Here is a 15,311-nt window from a genome sequence, read left to right on the forward strand (position 1 = left end):
GTGGTCACAAAGTGCCAGAGTCTCTTTGGGATTAAAGTGCAAAGTGGGGCTGGGTTGGGAATTGTGGTCTAAAACTGTTCCCTAGGTGGGGAGCGAGAGGGAGGAAGCAGCGAGTTTCAGAGCCCAGAGGTCACATCCTGCAGGTGGGTGGGTGCTGGTTCTGGGGCGGTTTCCAAGCTCTGTCCTCATCGCCAGGCACTCAGTGTATAGAGGGCTGGTGTGGGGAGAGGGAGGAAGTGAGAGAGCGGTGGGAAGCAGAGAGAGCTGACTCGTGGACGTTTACCCCGTCTCACTTATGAACTAGGGACGGTTCGCCCCACCCACTAACTAGACACCAGGGAGCTTTTGGCTGGAGGCAGAAAGCAAAATATCTTGTCCACCTCCCCACCCCTCCCTCCAGACCAGAGGGTGGAGTGTTTGCACAGCCAGGTGCCTGAATGACTCCCAGCTTCTCCAAGCCTGCCAGTGGCTCCTCTGTGCCCCTACACCTCTTGAGTCTTTCTTTGCACTCTTCCTACCACACCATCCCCAGGAGCCAGAGCTCAAAAGGGGATTGAGAAGCATCAGCTTGAGCAAGAAGATGCTGTTCCTGGCTCCAGGAAACCCAAGAGCCTGGCAGGGTGAAAATGTTCTCTTCACTGCATTAGAGCCAGGTCTTGGCACCTGCCACCAAATAGCTTTATGATAGCAGATAATTTGTCACATTTTGGGGTGGCCTCAATTCCTGATCGGTAAGATGAATGAGTTGGGTTGAAGGATCTCTAAAGTTCCCGCCTCATCAATGCATTTAGAATGATAGGATTATTATTCTATTGCTAAGGAAGTTCTGGATGCTGAGAGTAAAGGCAAAGCAAATGCCATCCCTTGTGACCTGTACGCTGGAGCTTCCTCTTCACCTTCGGTGGAAGGAAATGGCAAAAAGCAGCCTCGTCCTGAGCTAGGGCAAGGTCTGAATTAAGTAAAATAATTTGGCTAGAGAGAGCCCACTTCGTAAACCATATTAGGGTGGATGCTGGTGAAAGCAAAACTAAAGGTGAAAATGCAACGTGAGAGTAATTTACATGTACATTTATACTAAATGGGTTTATCATAATTGCTGTTATTATGATTAATTCCAGAGGAATTAAAGGAGATCGGCCATTTATTGCAGAGTGTTGCTGAGCTGACTGAAGTATTATGATAAATAAGAAGGTCAAGAAGAGGCAAATGCAAAAGAAAAATTGCTTTATGCCATCTAAAAAAGAAATCTACTACTAAAAGGCGTAGGAAGAAAAAAAAGACCCAGCTCTTCTTGGCTCTGATAAACTGCTTTCAAGTGAGATCTTAAGCCTCATTTTCTGGCCAGTGAAGAGATGGTCACAGAGAATACAGCCAATGATACGATTCTCTCCTCACCTCTTCTCCTGTCCACAGTCTCCTTGGCATTCTGTGACTCAGTTTACCTTTCTGGGAAGGAACTGGTAGATGACAGTGTTTCTCTCTAAACTATTGATGCCCCAAATAGACTATTATTCAGACTTCCAAAAAAAGTCAGCTGGTCCCATTATTAAACAACTAACACTTATTGAACACTTCCCACGCTAAGTGCATTTAGTCATTATCTCATGGATTCCATTTCATAGATGAAGTAATGGAGGCTCAGAAACTTTCAACAGATTGTCAGAAATCACACAGCTACAAGTGACAAAGCCAGAGCCTGAACACAGATCTGTCTGACTCCAAAGAGATTCATGGGGCACAGTCACATGGGCCGTATTGATTTTGAATAAACATTCTCCGCCTCTGCAAAGGAGCTTGCTTTGCAGCCCCTCCTTAGCAGTGATATGGGCCCCACTGAGGGCAGAGGGGCAGAGCCAAGTGGGCAGCCAGGCCCACAAGGCTACAAGGGGCCTAGATGGCCTCTCTGCCATGTCAGCACATGTATCCAGCTCCACGTGACTTCAGCCTTTAAAGATCTTTGATTTTGGGCTTCCCTGGTGGTGCAGTGGTTGAGAATCCGCCTGCCAATGCAAGGGACACGGGTTCGAGCCCTGGTCTGGGAGGATCCCACATGCCGCGGAGCAACTGGGCCCGTGAGCCACAGCTGCTGAGCCTGCGCGTCTGGAGCCTGTGCTCCGCAACGAGAGAGGCCGCGATAGTGAGAGGCCCGCGCACCGCGATGAAGAGTGGCCCCCGCTCGCCGCAACTGGAGAAAGCCCTCGCACAGAAACGAAGACCCAACACAACCAAAAATAAATAAATAAATAAATAAATAAATAAATAAATTAAAAAAAAAAAAAAAAAAAAGATCTTTGATTTTAAAAGTTCATAGGCTCCTAAAACACAGTAATTCATAGTAGGCATTCCGGCTCACAGAACACAGCCTGTTGGCCCCATTTTCCATCTCCCATTAAGACAAGTGATTGAGTCTATGTATTAATAGATACCTTGGCATTCCTTTGAAACCTTATTATTGTTTTTTTCCAGGCTTTGCTGTTTTGGACACATCCAGTTCTATTTTAGTCATTAAAGACAGCAAGGAAAAAAATTATAAGGTAGAATTCAATTTTTGGTATCATGTGGTGGAAAGGAAGACTTTGCTGATAGCTAGATGGGTCTTGGCTATTGTATAATTACTGTTGCACTCTCCATAATGATTGCAAACTATTGATTAATTCTTCTTGGGTGCAGCGTTGCTTCATCAATCATTAAATAAGCTCTCCTGCCAGGGTAGGAACAGGAAGAAAAGATGTATGGACTTGTTATAAAGTGTTTGTGTACTACGTTGTGGACTTTGGAGTGCTAAGTCAAGTCGATTTCAGTTTTCAAGGATGTAAGTAGTCAAGGAACTGCTGTGGTTTGCAACCAAAATTCATGAAATACACACCTCTGAAAGCACCAAGCCTTACTGTACAATTTAATCAGACTAGCAAAGTCTGTTTAAAAATTATATACTTCAGATTTGAACCACAGAATTTTTATTGGCCCCCATGTTCCTTCCTCCTCTCGGCTATTCCCCACACCCCTGCGCTATGACCACGGCCGCTGGCTCAGATGCTCGCACACACATCTTTCCAAAATCCAATGCAAAAAAGTCCCCTTCGAAGATCAGAGGCCCAAGAAGACCAAACAAAAAGAGAGCAGAAAGGAGAAGGCCGTGTTCAATCCACTGCTTCTACTTTTTTTATGGGCAGTTTCAGGTGTGCCCACCCTACTTTCCGTCAGGCCCACGACCGTGCTCAATTTCAAGTCCATGCTAATTTCTGCCTTTGAATGTTGACCTGGCCTTCCTGACCAATGCTTATTTAGTAAAATCTGAGATGTTTTTGTCATGAAGGTTGAGATAGCCTGAGGTCTCGTTTCCAGCAGAGACCTGGGAACCTTAGGATGGAACCCTTGATATAAGTCTTGGGCCCCATCACTGTTATATAATCCCACCAACTTCACCATCATAACCCTTGCCACCTTGGAAACCCCCTTCTCTTCATTCTCCAAACATCATTTTTACCACCAGAAAAGATATGCGAGAGGAGGTAACAAGCTTAAAAGGGAGCCTCACCCGACTAAAGATAGGCATTACACACATAAACTATTGCAAATAGAAATTCTCTTAATCAAGCCAGGAGTGGAATCCAGTTCTCACGACTGAATTCACTCATCTCCATTTCACTCCATTTTCCCATTCACAAAGCCATAGCTGAGCATGAATGGGGACACAAGGGTCTTTCTTCCAACCTGCATTGTTCTCATCTCTCCCTCCACTCAGGTCACTGGGAATTTGGCAGGTTTCATCAGCACTAGTCTTCACCTCACTTTAATCAGAGTGGTACTTTTAGTTCTGTTTCAAGTACCTGACTTGATCTCAGACCTGCATGATTTTCTGAATAAAAACAAGGCATAAGGGAAGAGAGGCTGGAAAAGGAAGAAGACTGAGTGACGCTGGGAACAGGATGTCCAGTTAGAATCTGCAATCAGTCGCCTGCATAGAGACTTCCCAGGAGGACCCTTTCCTGCATCCTCATGATGGGAGCAGCTGAAACTCGATTCCTGTGATCTCACTGTGTGCCAGGGCCCTTAAAGAATGTCTCTACCCCTCACAACCCCACATGGTAGGTATGGTTATCCTCATTCTACAAAGAAGATAGAAACTATGGCACAGCGAGGTTAAGTCGCAACCAGGAAGTGGAAGAGTGACTTGAACCCAGGCCTTTTGACCCAGAAACACATGCTCTTTTCAGAAGACCCCGCACTACTTCTCTGACCAATAGCTGCCTGACTTCCTGGTGTCATCCCCTTTCTTCATGTCATAGATGTGTCTACCAGGGGAGAAATGGCAGGAAACGAGGAAGAAGGCTGAGTTCAACGCTGACTTATGGTTAAGCTCAGGCATGTACAGTGGGCATCCCTCTGCTCTGTGCCTGGCATACAGATGGAATAGATGTGTGCTTCTTCTTTTATGCCATCAAAGCCCTACCTCCCCCTTCACCTGCTAATGCTAATACGTGAGGCATGGCTCCAGGGACCCTCCACGGAGGGCAAAGCTACCACTAAGGCCATGCCCCAAGGAATGTGAAACACGGACAATCACCAAGATAGCTCATTGACAAGCACAGCCATGAGGCCCCTGATGGTCCTGACGGTGGAGGGAAATTTGTCAGTGATGGCAAGCTAGACCTTGTGTGGACTGGACTCAAGGGGTTAGAGCTTATGTGAACTGTGGCAAGTCTGACCCTTAGTTTTCACATTGATAAAAGCAAAACACACACACACACACACACACACACACACACACACAAGTAGAGGTAAGTCTAAGGAACACTGAATAACAGCAGTGAACTGTAGCACTGTCGATATCCTGGTTGTGATATTTACTAGAGTTTTGTCAGATGTCATCAATGGGGGAAACTGGGTAACGGGTACGTGGGAATCTCTGTATTACTTCTTACAAATTCATGTAAGTCTACAAGTACCTCAATAAAAATTTCAATTAGAAAACAACAATAATCAAAACAAAAACTCCAAACGAAACAAAACAATCACCGAAGAGCAGAGCTAATGATTCTTATCCTTCTGGGTTATCATGGGGAGGAAGTGAGGTACTACTATAAGTCTGACCGAGGATCATAGCTGGGCTCATGCCCCTTGCGCTGCCTCTCTGTCAGTCGTTTCAGGACCTTTCTGATTATAGGTGAACACCTTGGAGCCAAGTCAACATAAATTGTAATGCTCTAAAAAAAGAAATCATGCCCTCTTTATTCCTGAAGAGTCTCAAGCACACACTTGGCAGTCATCAAACTCTGCACAATGACTAATAACCTTCACTAGTGGTTTCGTTTCAGCTCTGGGTAATCCCAGCCCCACACTACCCACCTCCTCCCCGCCAAACAGGCACAGTTGTGATCTTTCCCTGTGCACAATTAAGCTGGATCCATAAATACATACTTTACAATAAGGCTACTACCCTGGAATTTGGCTGAAGAATAGGGATATTGTCTGGTAAAATTATCTTTCTAACAAGCACATATAGTTTTGCCTTTCAAGTTTCTCGAAGGTTTTAAATAGCCTTCAATCTCATCTAAAAACTTAAGTTTATGTTAAAATTACAGAAACATATCAAGGAGTTGTGCAGTCTTTGGGGGAGGAATAAATTCATTAAAAATTCTGTTCTGAATATGAATACGAGTGGACGAAACAGAAATGTCTCCTGCATTTTTAGGACCATTTTATGCATCTTTATATCTCACTGAGGACTCCTTACAGGTTGCATGTGGAAACTAAGAATTTCACAAGAGGAACGTTCATGCCAAAAAGCAAAAAACAAAAAAACAACTTTTAAAGTGAGAAAAGACATGTTCCCCTTCACCCTCCTCCATTCATTTCTTTCAAGGCACTAATTCATCTCGAATTCAAATGTACTTTTCTCTGAAAACTTATGTCAAATACCGTTTAGCAAAACTTTTACAGAACACGGACACAGACACAGAGTTTTAGAGCTGGAAGGGACTTCAGAGATCACCTAAGATTGGTTCCACGTGGGGAGGAGGGGCTTGTCACCCACCTTGTCTGCTCCCTCATTTTGAAATGAAGCCCAGATGCTTTAAGGGACTTGCTCAAGGTTCACCAGGATTAGCACTCAGGCCTCCTGACCTCCACCACATCACGCTGTTACTTCCAAAAATTATCTCCCCCTTCCATCTCTGCCCAAAAAAGGCGAGAGGGGAGAAGATCCATAAAAAGTCATGATTAATTATATCCAAAACATGCATGAAATAAATAAACAAACACCTTTCTGGTACGTGCCCCACGCCTCAATACGCACCAGCTGTATGATGGTCAAGACTAACTGAGCCAGAGAAGTTTTGGAGCAGCCAAGAGTCGGGGATTACTCTCTCATTGGGCTGGCTCTCTAGTTGCGGAGGGCTTCGGCTGAGAACTATCTAATAACGCTGGATGGTTTCAGAAAGCATTCAGCCCAGGCAGAGCATCATAGCACTAAATATATTTTATGAAACGCACAGAAGTGTGGTCATAATTTTCAAAACGTGCAAGTCTCTCTCTCTCTGGGTACCCTGGATCCTTAGAACATTAAGAACACCATCGACTGTCCCTCTCTCCATTTATTTCATGTTAATTCCTTACTCACAAATATTAACTAGCTGTTTCTCAACAAATCAATCCGGAAGTTTTCATCATCTCTCCCACGACTAGAGAATCTCATCTTGAAAATAATTCAAGAACATACAGGTTTGAAAGTTAGCACGGGATTAAGTTAATTGTCACGTGAAAGAGCAGGAAGTTAAAATTAACCGCTGTTAACATTAACTGAAATAATAGGTGAAAGACTGTAGCTGCTTTTGGGGATCATCATCTATTACTTTAAAAACCGACAGTATATTCTTAATAATAAATGCAATAGTACAACTCTTCCTACTCAGCATGACACACCAAAGGGTTTTCCAGGCATTTACAATTCACCAGTTAACACCCAAAAAGTCACCCCCACTCCCACTGTCACTTCACTTCGACCTTTTATGAAAAGACAACCGTTTTGAGCCATTTAAGAAGAGAAAGAGAGAGAATCCTCGTGGAAAATAATACACAGCTGTGATAATATCATGTTTTTTTAAAATACCATAATATAGTTTTACTTTTAATAATAAAAGATAAAAAAGGGGCGTCTGTGAATAATTAGAGATTGCAGTCTGAAGCCAGTTACAGTCACTGCAATTGATAATAAACTGAAAACCCCTTGAGAGCAGGTAAATGCTTTGCAACCCTGACCCCCTTGCTCTCACATTACTTAACTACCCTGCGGTTCTTGCATTACATCACCATTCAAGCGATTGGTTCCTGCATTTTAACTCTCTCCCTGTCTCCTCCGATTAGGATCGACACCGCAGCAAAGAAACTTCGCCCGAGTTTGCTTTCTCGCTTCGCTTTTTTATTTGTGGCCCCTTATGCTCCAATCCCTCGGGCTCGCGCTGCTTTTTTGTGTGTGTGTGCCCAACCCAGCCTCGGTTCAACTCATTCAGGTCGCTGTACTAGAACAAAAACTCTGATCCAAGTGAAAAGAAGTGCCTCTTCGGGACCAGAAGAGGAGCGGAGGGGCTGGGGAAAGAGGAGAAGGAAGAAGAGGAGAAACAAAGACGGGCAGAAAGGGGAGAAGGGGGAGAGACAGAGGAGGAGGAGGACGACGAAGACTCAAGAAAAGAAGGCGGTAGGGGCCAAAAAAAAAAAAAATCTATAAAATCGGAAAAAAGAAAATAAAATTAAAAACAAACCTCATGGACATCACTGAGGCTGAATTCCCTCCTGAGGTGCAGAACATGAGAGCTCTGGAATGAGTGTGTGTAGAATTTGAGCCAAGGCTTAACTAGCCTGAGTGAGTCACATCCTTCCCACTTGATTCCAGGCCAAGCGATGATGTAATGTGCTGGCCCTTCTCTTGCGCCCAGCTCTGGCTCTCTCCCTCCGGCTTGCTCGCTCTCTTTCTCCTGGGCTCGCCCTCCTCCCCCTTCTCCTTTTTAGCTCAGTGCTGGTGAAGTCACCATTTAAATCTGGCAGAACTGAAGCAAAAACTTCAATGTAACCAAAACAGCCCCAGGCCGAGTTCCAGACTCAGGGAGCCTTAGTGGTGCAATTGCCCTTAGAAACGAGTAAACAGAGCCGGGAAACAGTACCGCCTGGGGATGGCCCAGCAGCTGCCTGGGACTCAGAGGGGGACCCCGAGTTCTACGGGCAGGGGTCCACTGGTTCCAATTTTCTTTTTTTTTTTAAATGCTGGTTAAAAAAAAAAGAAAAAAGTCCCTGAATTTGGTGAAAGGGAAATAACAGTGGAGACATAGGCAGAGGTGGAGATGAAGAGGTGGAAGAGCAGGTTGGAAGGATAAGCAGGAAAAAACCAAGACAGGTCACCAGCTTAGGCTTTCTTCAGAACCAGGTGACACGTTTCCATGACCCACAGCCCTTTTTTTCCTGGAGCTGGATGGGATTTTCTGTTGCTCAGTGCCAACCACCAGCCCTCCAGAGATCTGTCGCATCTGACCTCCCTGTCAGCAAGGGCAAACCCACTCTGGGCCAAACACTCGCCCACGTGTGGAGCCATCCCGAAGGGGGATTCACAGTTCCTGCTCCCTTGGCCCACGCTGCTGGTCGCTTTTATGTGCAGAAGGGAAAACGACCCTCGTTGCAAAACACAGACCTTGTCTTCCTGAGATTAGCACTCCACTCTCAGGTGAGTCACTCGAAGAGGAGGGAGTTAGAATACGTTCACCCTCAAAATGAAGACAAGCTATGGGTCCCCCCACTGGCTGGGGGGGAATTGGTATGGGTGGGGCCGTCTGGGAGTTTTAAAGGATACCGGGAGAACAGCGTGTGTGTCTCTTTTTTAATTGCAGAGCAAGGAAAAACAGCCTGGGGTGGTTGTGCGGGGGAGTCAAACATTATCCTTCACCAATGACAGTGAAGCCCTTTTAATTACGCAATTCTACCCCTCACTTCACACCTCTCCTGCTCAGGCTTTACCTAGAACCATCCAGACACTTGGCCGCTTTGTTAGCACAGCTTTTTAACTCTTTCTTCTCTCTGTTTTCTCGTCCCCTCACCCTTAATGTCTCCTTCAGAAAAAAAAGAAAAAGTAATTTTAAAAAATGGGAAGTTCGCTAGAATTTTTTTTTAATGCCACAAAAGCAGAAGAAAGGCATGGGGTTGCAACTTATTTTTTTTTCAAAAATAATCATAGCTTTGGCCCGAGTCTATCTATTGCCTCTCGTCGCTTTTTGTGATCAGTGAGTTGACCAGGTGATACAAATGTTGGTCTCTTCTCATGTGGCCAAGCAGAAAAGATCCCAACTTCTAAGCTCTGCTTTCAGAGAAATCTCTTAGCTCTTAAAGATATCTGCTGCCAGGGGACAGGGGTGTTCATCTGAGTCCCTTGGAATTTCAATCAGAGCTTTAGGGACTATCACCAAACTCAGAGTGAAGAGTTAAAAAGCAAGGTTTGCCCGACAGTCTCCCGACCCTGGAGGCTGGGGTGGGGAAGAGCTTTCTCCAGCAGTCTGCCCTGGAGCATGAAATCCCCAATTGACGCTGATGCCACAGTTGCTCCAGTGACACCTTTATCAAGGCAGGCAGCTCTGAATTAGAGGTGATCAGCCGTAATTACAGCTGGCGCCACTGAAGCCTGTGGCCTGACAGCGGCAAATGTGGTTGTTATAAAGTTTGGTCCACCATGTCAGTGGCCTGTATAACTCACTTACGTCTGACTCGCCAAGCAGCTATTGATTTTTCTTCTGATGCAGGGAATAAATAAAACAAAATCTCCAATCGCTTCTACCAGCCTTTCCACTTCAAGGCAGGATGATAAGATTTTACATAAATGACTTACTTTCTCCTTTTTATAAGAGCCATCGACCATGTTGGTTAATATAAAGCTGAGGATTTTCACTTTTCCTTCTCCACTCCCTACAACTTGCCTTACTTTTCATATTTAAATGTTATTATTTTAGACATATCAAAATGGATACGTGGTGCCGGTTTCCAAATTGACATCTTCCTGTAACCACAAGGAGAAAATGCTCTCTACTGGATTTTTCTTAGACCCTGTCCCAGGGACTGGGTTAAGCTGCTAGATGGTGCTTTTTGTTTTTTCTTTTTTTTTCACTGAAGTAAGTAAAAAGGACCCTATGCTGTAGGTAAAGATTATATAAAGGTACCTTTCTTGTGCCTTCCTTGGAAAGTAACAAAGGAGATGGCAGTTTTGGCCAAAGCCAGGCACAGACCTCTCATGAGACACACCAGCATCTTTGCTTCTGCCGGGAGGAGGAAGAGGCCAAAGGTTCCAAGGCAGTGAGGGTGCCTCTGATCAGGGGGTGATGTGACCAGTGGGTTCAGTGCTTCTAGCCAAACTCCGAGGGCCCTGTACCTGATGACAGTGAGATGATGATGCCACTGGGCCAACAATGTGCAGGACACACTGACACTCTAATAAAACTTCTTTGGAGCGCTGGCCGGAGTCAGAATCAATTTCAGAGTTCAAAGGGGTCTGAGTATTTACATTTGCACTCGCCTTCCGAACGTAAGTACCCTCCCCTTCCCCGCCATTCCAAATCAGGCATTCTCACTGGCTGATGGGCTTCTCCCCACCTGAAAAGAAAGCCTGCTTTCCTATTTCCCTTCCTGTGAGCAGCTAATGATAGAGAATATCCTGTTCCCAAAAGGAAATTCCCCTCCGACTCAAGAGCTTCCTTTTTCACCCGTTTGGCCCTCCCGTCGCCTCTCCCCGCTAGCCCCCTCCATGTTCTAGTTGCTCTTCTGAAGAAGGGGGGCTTTGAGAATCAGGGTTTTAAGATGCTGTAATTCCAGCGGGAGGCTTCTTAGAAGTAGCCCCTGGCCAACAGGCTAGGCCTCCAGATTAGCTGGCTTGCTCAGGAATGCTTACGACACCCTCCTTTCAGAACGTGTCCTCCTTGGGGAGAGGGTGGTGGGTACCGCGCAGCTGTTCGGTGTAACTCACATACTCGCAGCTCCTGATGAAATGTTCGGCTCCGAAGAAGTGAAAACCTCTGAGATCTGAGCTCAGAGTTCAGAACGGATTTGGACTATCTCCAAAACAACCCACTAGAAAAGCACAACTTGGACTGCAGGACTGAAGGGCACAATAGCCAACTAAAGTAAATTCTGTGTGCCTGGGTGAATTTCTTAGCTCCAACACATTACGGAAACACACAGCAAATATAAGAAATGATAACGATCCTTCCTAGACAGAGCTGATTTTTTTTTTTCTTTTAAGTCTGAATTTATTTTCCTCAAGGAAAAGCATATCGTCTTCTTTCAGACATTGTTTTTAAAATTTAACCCACGATTCCTACAGTCCCAGTGGAATTTGAGGGGCCAGATAATTTCAGAGTTAAATAAGCTCTAATGACTATCACATGTACCCAGCCATAAACCTAGTATTAAAAATTATTCAGAAAAAAAGTGGCATCTCTTCCTTTTTTAATTTATAATAACCATCCAGGTGGTTTTCTAAGGCCTCCTTTGCAAATTGCTTCCAGCGAACCTTCCGGTCACAGACCACTGCATACCCACATGGTGTCATTCAGCGTTCCCTTCAACTTGGGTGTCCCGTGTTTTCACAGTGGACAGAGGCTGAGGGGCTGCCTAGGTCAACCTGTGCAGCATGCTTCCTAAACTGTGTGCAAGCAGCATTTGCTGGTTTGGATAGTTGGGTCTGCTAGCGTCAGCTCCTGGCACTCCCAGGGAGAAAGCAAGAGAGTGGTCAGTCACTGGTTACTTCTGTCTTGTACCTACTGTAATTCCTACATCCCAGCTCTGGTTCCAAGTACCCTCAGGCAACTTGCTGGCCTTCCTTGTGTCCAAACCTATTTTTGATATTCTGAAGCGGCGATGTTGAATGTGACAGACAAAGGAATGAATTTCTAATGATGGAGGCATCGGGAAGCCTTAGGGGGTAGGTATTGGGAGGTTATGAGAGACCTTCGATGAGCCCTAAAATATTATCATCAATTCTGCCTACTCACAGTGTATTTTTCCCCCTAACTTCTCCATCAGTAAAATGTGAATGTCGTTGTATCACTCGAACGCATCACAGTATCTGAAAAGCAGTTGACGCTCAATGAATATTTGTTGGATAAATGAATGAGTGAATGAATGAATAAACTCCTCGGTTCAGGCATTACCTTTTCCATGAACACCTTGCTGGACTACCAGGCTGGGGTAGGAGTATCCCTTTCTCTGGGCTCCTGGGGCATCCTGGATCAGATTCTACCGCAGCAATAAGCCACTTATGGAAAGTACCCATTCCATGCCTGTCTTCCTTGGGAGTCGTTAGCTTCTTCAGGGCAGAGAATGGGCTGATCCGTCTTAGTTCCCCTAGCACTTAGCAAGCACCTGACTCACCTACAGTAGGTCTTCAAGAAATGTGACTGAACTGAGTGATGGTAGCACAGGCTGCTCAGTCTTCCCTGAATATGTTCCCTCCTAAAAGTCCTTTTCCCCTTTTCCATTCTTACACCTCTTCTGTGGCTTCCTTAATATCTGGAGCTTCTAGAATACCTGGAATAATAATAATAATAAATCCTAGAAAATGTATTGGTTGGCCTTGTCCATCCCTGCACTATGTCATTTCTCCTCTGGGGGCCTTAGATTCCTCTTGCTTCCCTGTCCCAAAATCCACATGGCAGCGATGCCAGTATGAGCACCCTGAGGTTTTTATTATCAGAGCAGCTGACATTAGACTATTTCCACCAATTTCTTATATAAAGCATCCAGGGGAATTGAAACTCTAGATGAGAGGAACTGGCATTCTCCTATTGGTTGGGGTGCTTCTCATATGGTTGCCGGGGCACCCTAAGGAAAGGGAAATTGCCACTGAGACTTACTCATCCCTAAAGAATGGTGGCGTCAGTTCTTTTTTTTTTTTCTTTTTTCTTTTTTTCCTGTTTTATTGTTTTACTGAGAAGTAACTGACATACATCACTGTATAAGTTTAAGACAGCGTGAGGGTCTAATTTACACATATTGTAAAGTGCTTGTGTGGTGTCTGTTCTAACCAGCAGTTCCTACAACTCAAGGTTAGGACTACACGAAGAACACAATGAAAATGGTGGAGGACAGGAGGTGCAAACATCTGTGGGTAGAATTATATACAGCAGCAGAGGCTAATGGTGTTGCCAGAGTGCACTGAATTCATGTTCTGGTCTTGAGCGGAGCCAGGACATGGCTGAACAGGACCGTCTGGGGAACAATCCTGCTCTGCTCAGGAGAGGTGGGCGCCTGATGGCGTGGGAGAAAGAGGTCTCTCCCACAGGCTCAGTAGATAACCTTGGTTAGGAGAGGTTATCTACCAAAGTCCCATTGTCCCTGCAGGCAAAGCGTGGTGACTGGCCTCCTCTAGGGTGAAGCAAATGGGATGCCTAGGGTGCGAAATTTAAGGAGGCATGCACTCCTGGGGGCATTCAAGGGCAGGGCAGCAATTGCACAACCTTGAGAGTGGGTGCCCCACTTGCCTCCTTGGTCCAGGCCCTGGGTGGTGAAGACTTACTGCTCTCTGTGTACTTCATGAGCACCAGCAGGACCAGGAAAATGATTTCAGGAGAGGCTCTGGGTCTACCCGGCCAGCTGGGGAGAAGTGGGTGATGCCTGCAACGGACTGGACTTTTCCTTGGAAGCATCACTTCCATCAATCTTTCCTGCTTCTCAATTCCATGTCTTTTAGCTTGCCATTCTATTTTCCCCACTATAATTGTTGCTTGTGTGAAACATCAAAATTACGGCCTTGTCTATCCTCTCTGTTAAAATTTGCAGAAATTGACATTTTTCCTTGTTTTGTATGTATTGTATGTCTCATTGCCACATATATATATATACACATATGTAGACATACATAGATATGAACATACATATATACACATATATTTACATATACGTACAATAGCTGGCTATATATATGTATGTATGTCTATATATGTGTGTATGTGGACATATATATGTCACCATTAGCCAACAATTATTCGGCACATATTTTGTGCTGTGCATCGTGCTAGGTGTCCCACAGACGTTAATTCTTTTCATCTTTTCTGTAACACCATGAAGTAGGCACTTTCATTATCCCCATTTTATGGATGAAGAAGCTGACTCAGGGGATTTAGTAACTTGCCTGAATGCCACAGTGGAGCTGAGACTTGACCTAAAGTTGTCTGATGCCAAAATCAGGGATGTGACCATGACACCTCAGTATTTCGTATCAGAGCACTCACACCTTCCATAACCCAGATGTTCCCGGTGACCTGGGCTAACCTGTGTGTCCTGAAGCAAGCGATGGTCTGGGTCCCAGCCATCAGAATGGGAAATGTGTGTCTTACGAGCTTCATGATTTTGATCAGAGAGATTTTCCAAAGGAGGAGAAATTCCAAAGTTGAGGCAGAGAAAAAATAAAAACTTTCTAAGACATAACATCAAAAAGTAAGAAATGGAATTCCCCTCTCTCAGGTGACGGGATGGCGCTGCCTGCCTCACACCCCTCACCTGGTCTTCACCACCTCCTCATCACACCCTGAAATCTCATCAGGGCCCACATCCTGAGCCAACACTGCGAAGTTCATACCTACAGCTCTCCTAGAGCCCTCACGCTGCTGGTTTCCGAGGCGCCTTCTTTCTTGCTGGGTCTCCTCATTTCACGGGGAGGAAAACATGTGCCTACCGGAACCTGACCATCATTTGCTGAGAATTCCTATCTGGAGTGCTACCCCTTTGCATAATTTTAATTAAAACACTGGGTGTCTTCTTTGTAAATAGTGACCCCCAAATACTTTGCAGTTGCACAAAAAGGCTTTCTGAAAAAGATGACTTAACTTGTTTGGATAATAGCCCTGAAAGTATACTCTATTAGCTGTTTTCATTGTTAAACATTTTAAAATGAAAAAAAAAAAAAATTGCAAAAGTAAGAATGAATTTGAAGAGGTTGTGAGGGTCCTAGAAATAAAAAGGAAGGCTTAAACTTGGAAATTGTAGTTGTGGTTGTTTTTCTTTTCACAGAGATTCCAGCTATAGGTTCTGTGTGTATTTAATAACTGACCTCCCCTTACTCTGAGGAGAGAAGTTCACCAGCACTGATTTATTCAGAGGGTTCTGAGAGAAGAATGAGCCCTCCAACACTTTTCCCTGGAGGGGATGAGAGGAATTTTTTTTTAACCCCAAACATGAAGCTCTTGGGTCTTCCAAATGAAATTATCTATGTTTTTATTAACAGAGCCCCTGAGTTAAAAAGTTGGTTTTGATAAGAGAGAATAAATGAAAGAGAAAACTGCTGA

General features: G+C 44.8%; 1 protein-coding gene across 5 annotated transcripts in view; it reads right to left on the reverse strand.

Annotated features, from left to right (window-relative positions):
* The window catches only part of CREB5 (cAMP responsive element binding protein 5), a 406,791-nt gene that overhangs the window by 128,500 nt on the left and 262,980 nt on the right, over positions 1-15,311 (reverse strand). The window lies entirely within an intron of this gene.

The sequence above is a fragment of the Balaenoptera musculus genome, chromosome 9, assembly GCF_009873245.2.
Source record: "Balaenoptera musculus isolate JJ_BM4_2016_0621 chromosome 9, mBalMus1.pri.v3, whole genome shotgun sequence".
Classification (NCBI taxonomy): Eukaryota; Metazoa; Chordata; class Mammalia; order Artiodactyla; family Balaenopteridae; genus Balaenoptera; species Balaenoptera musculus.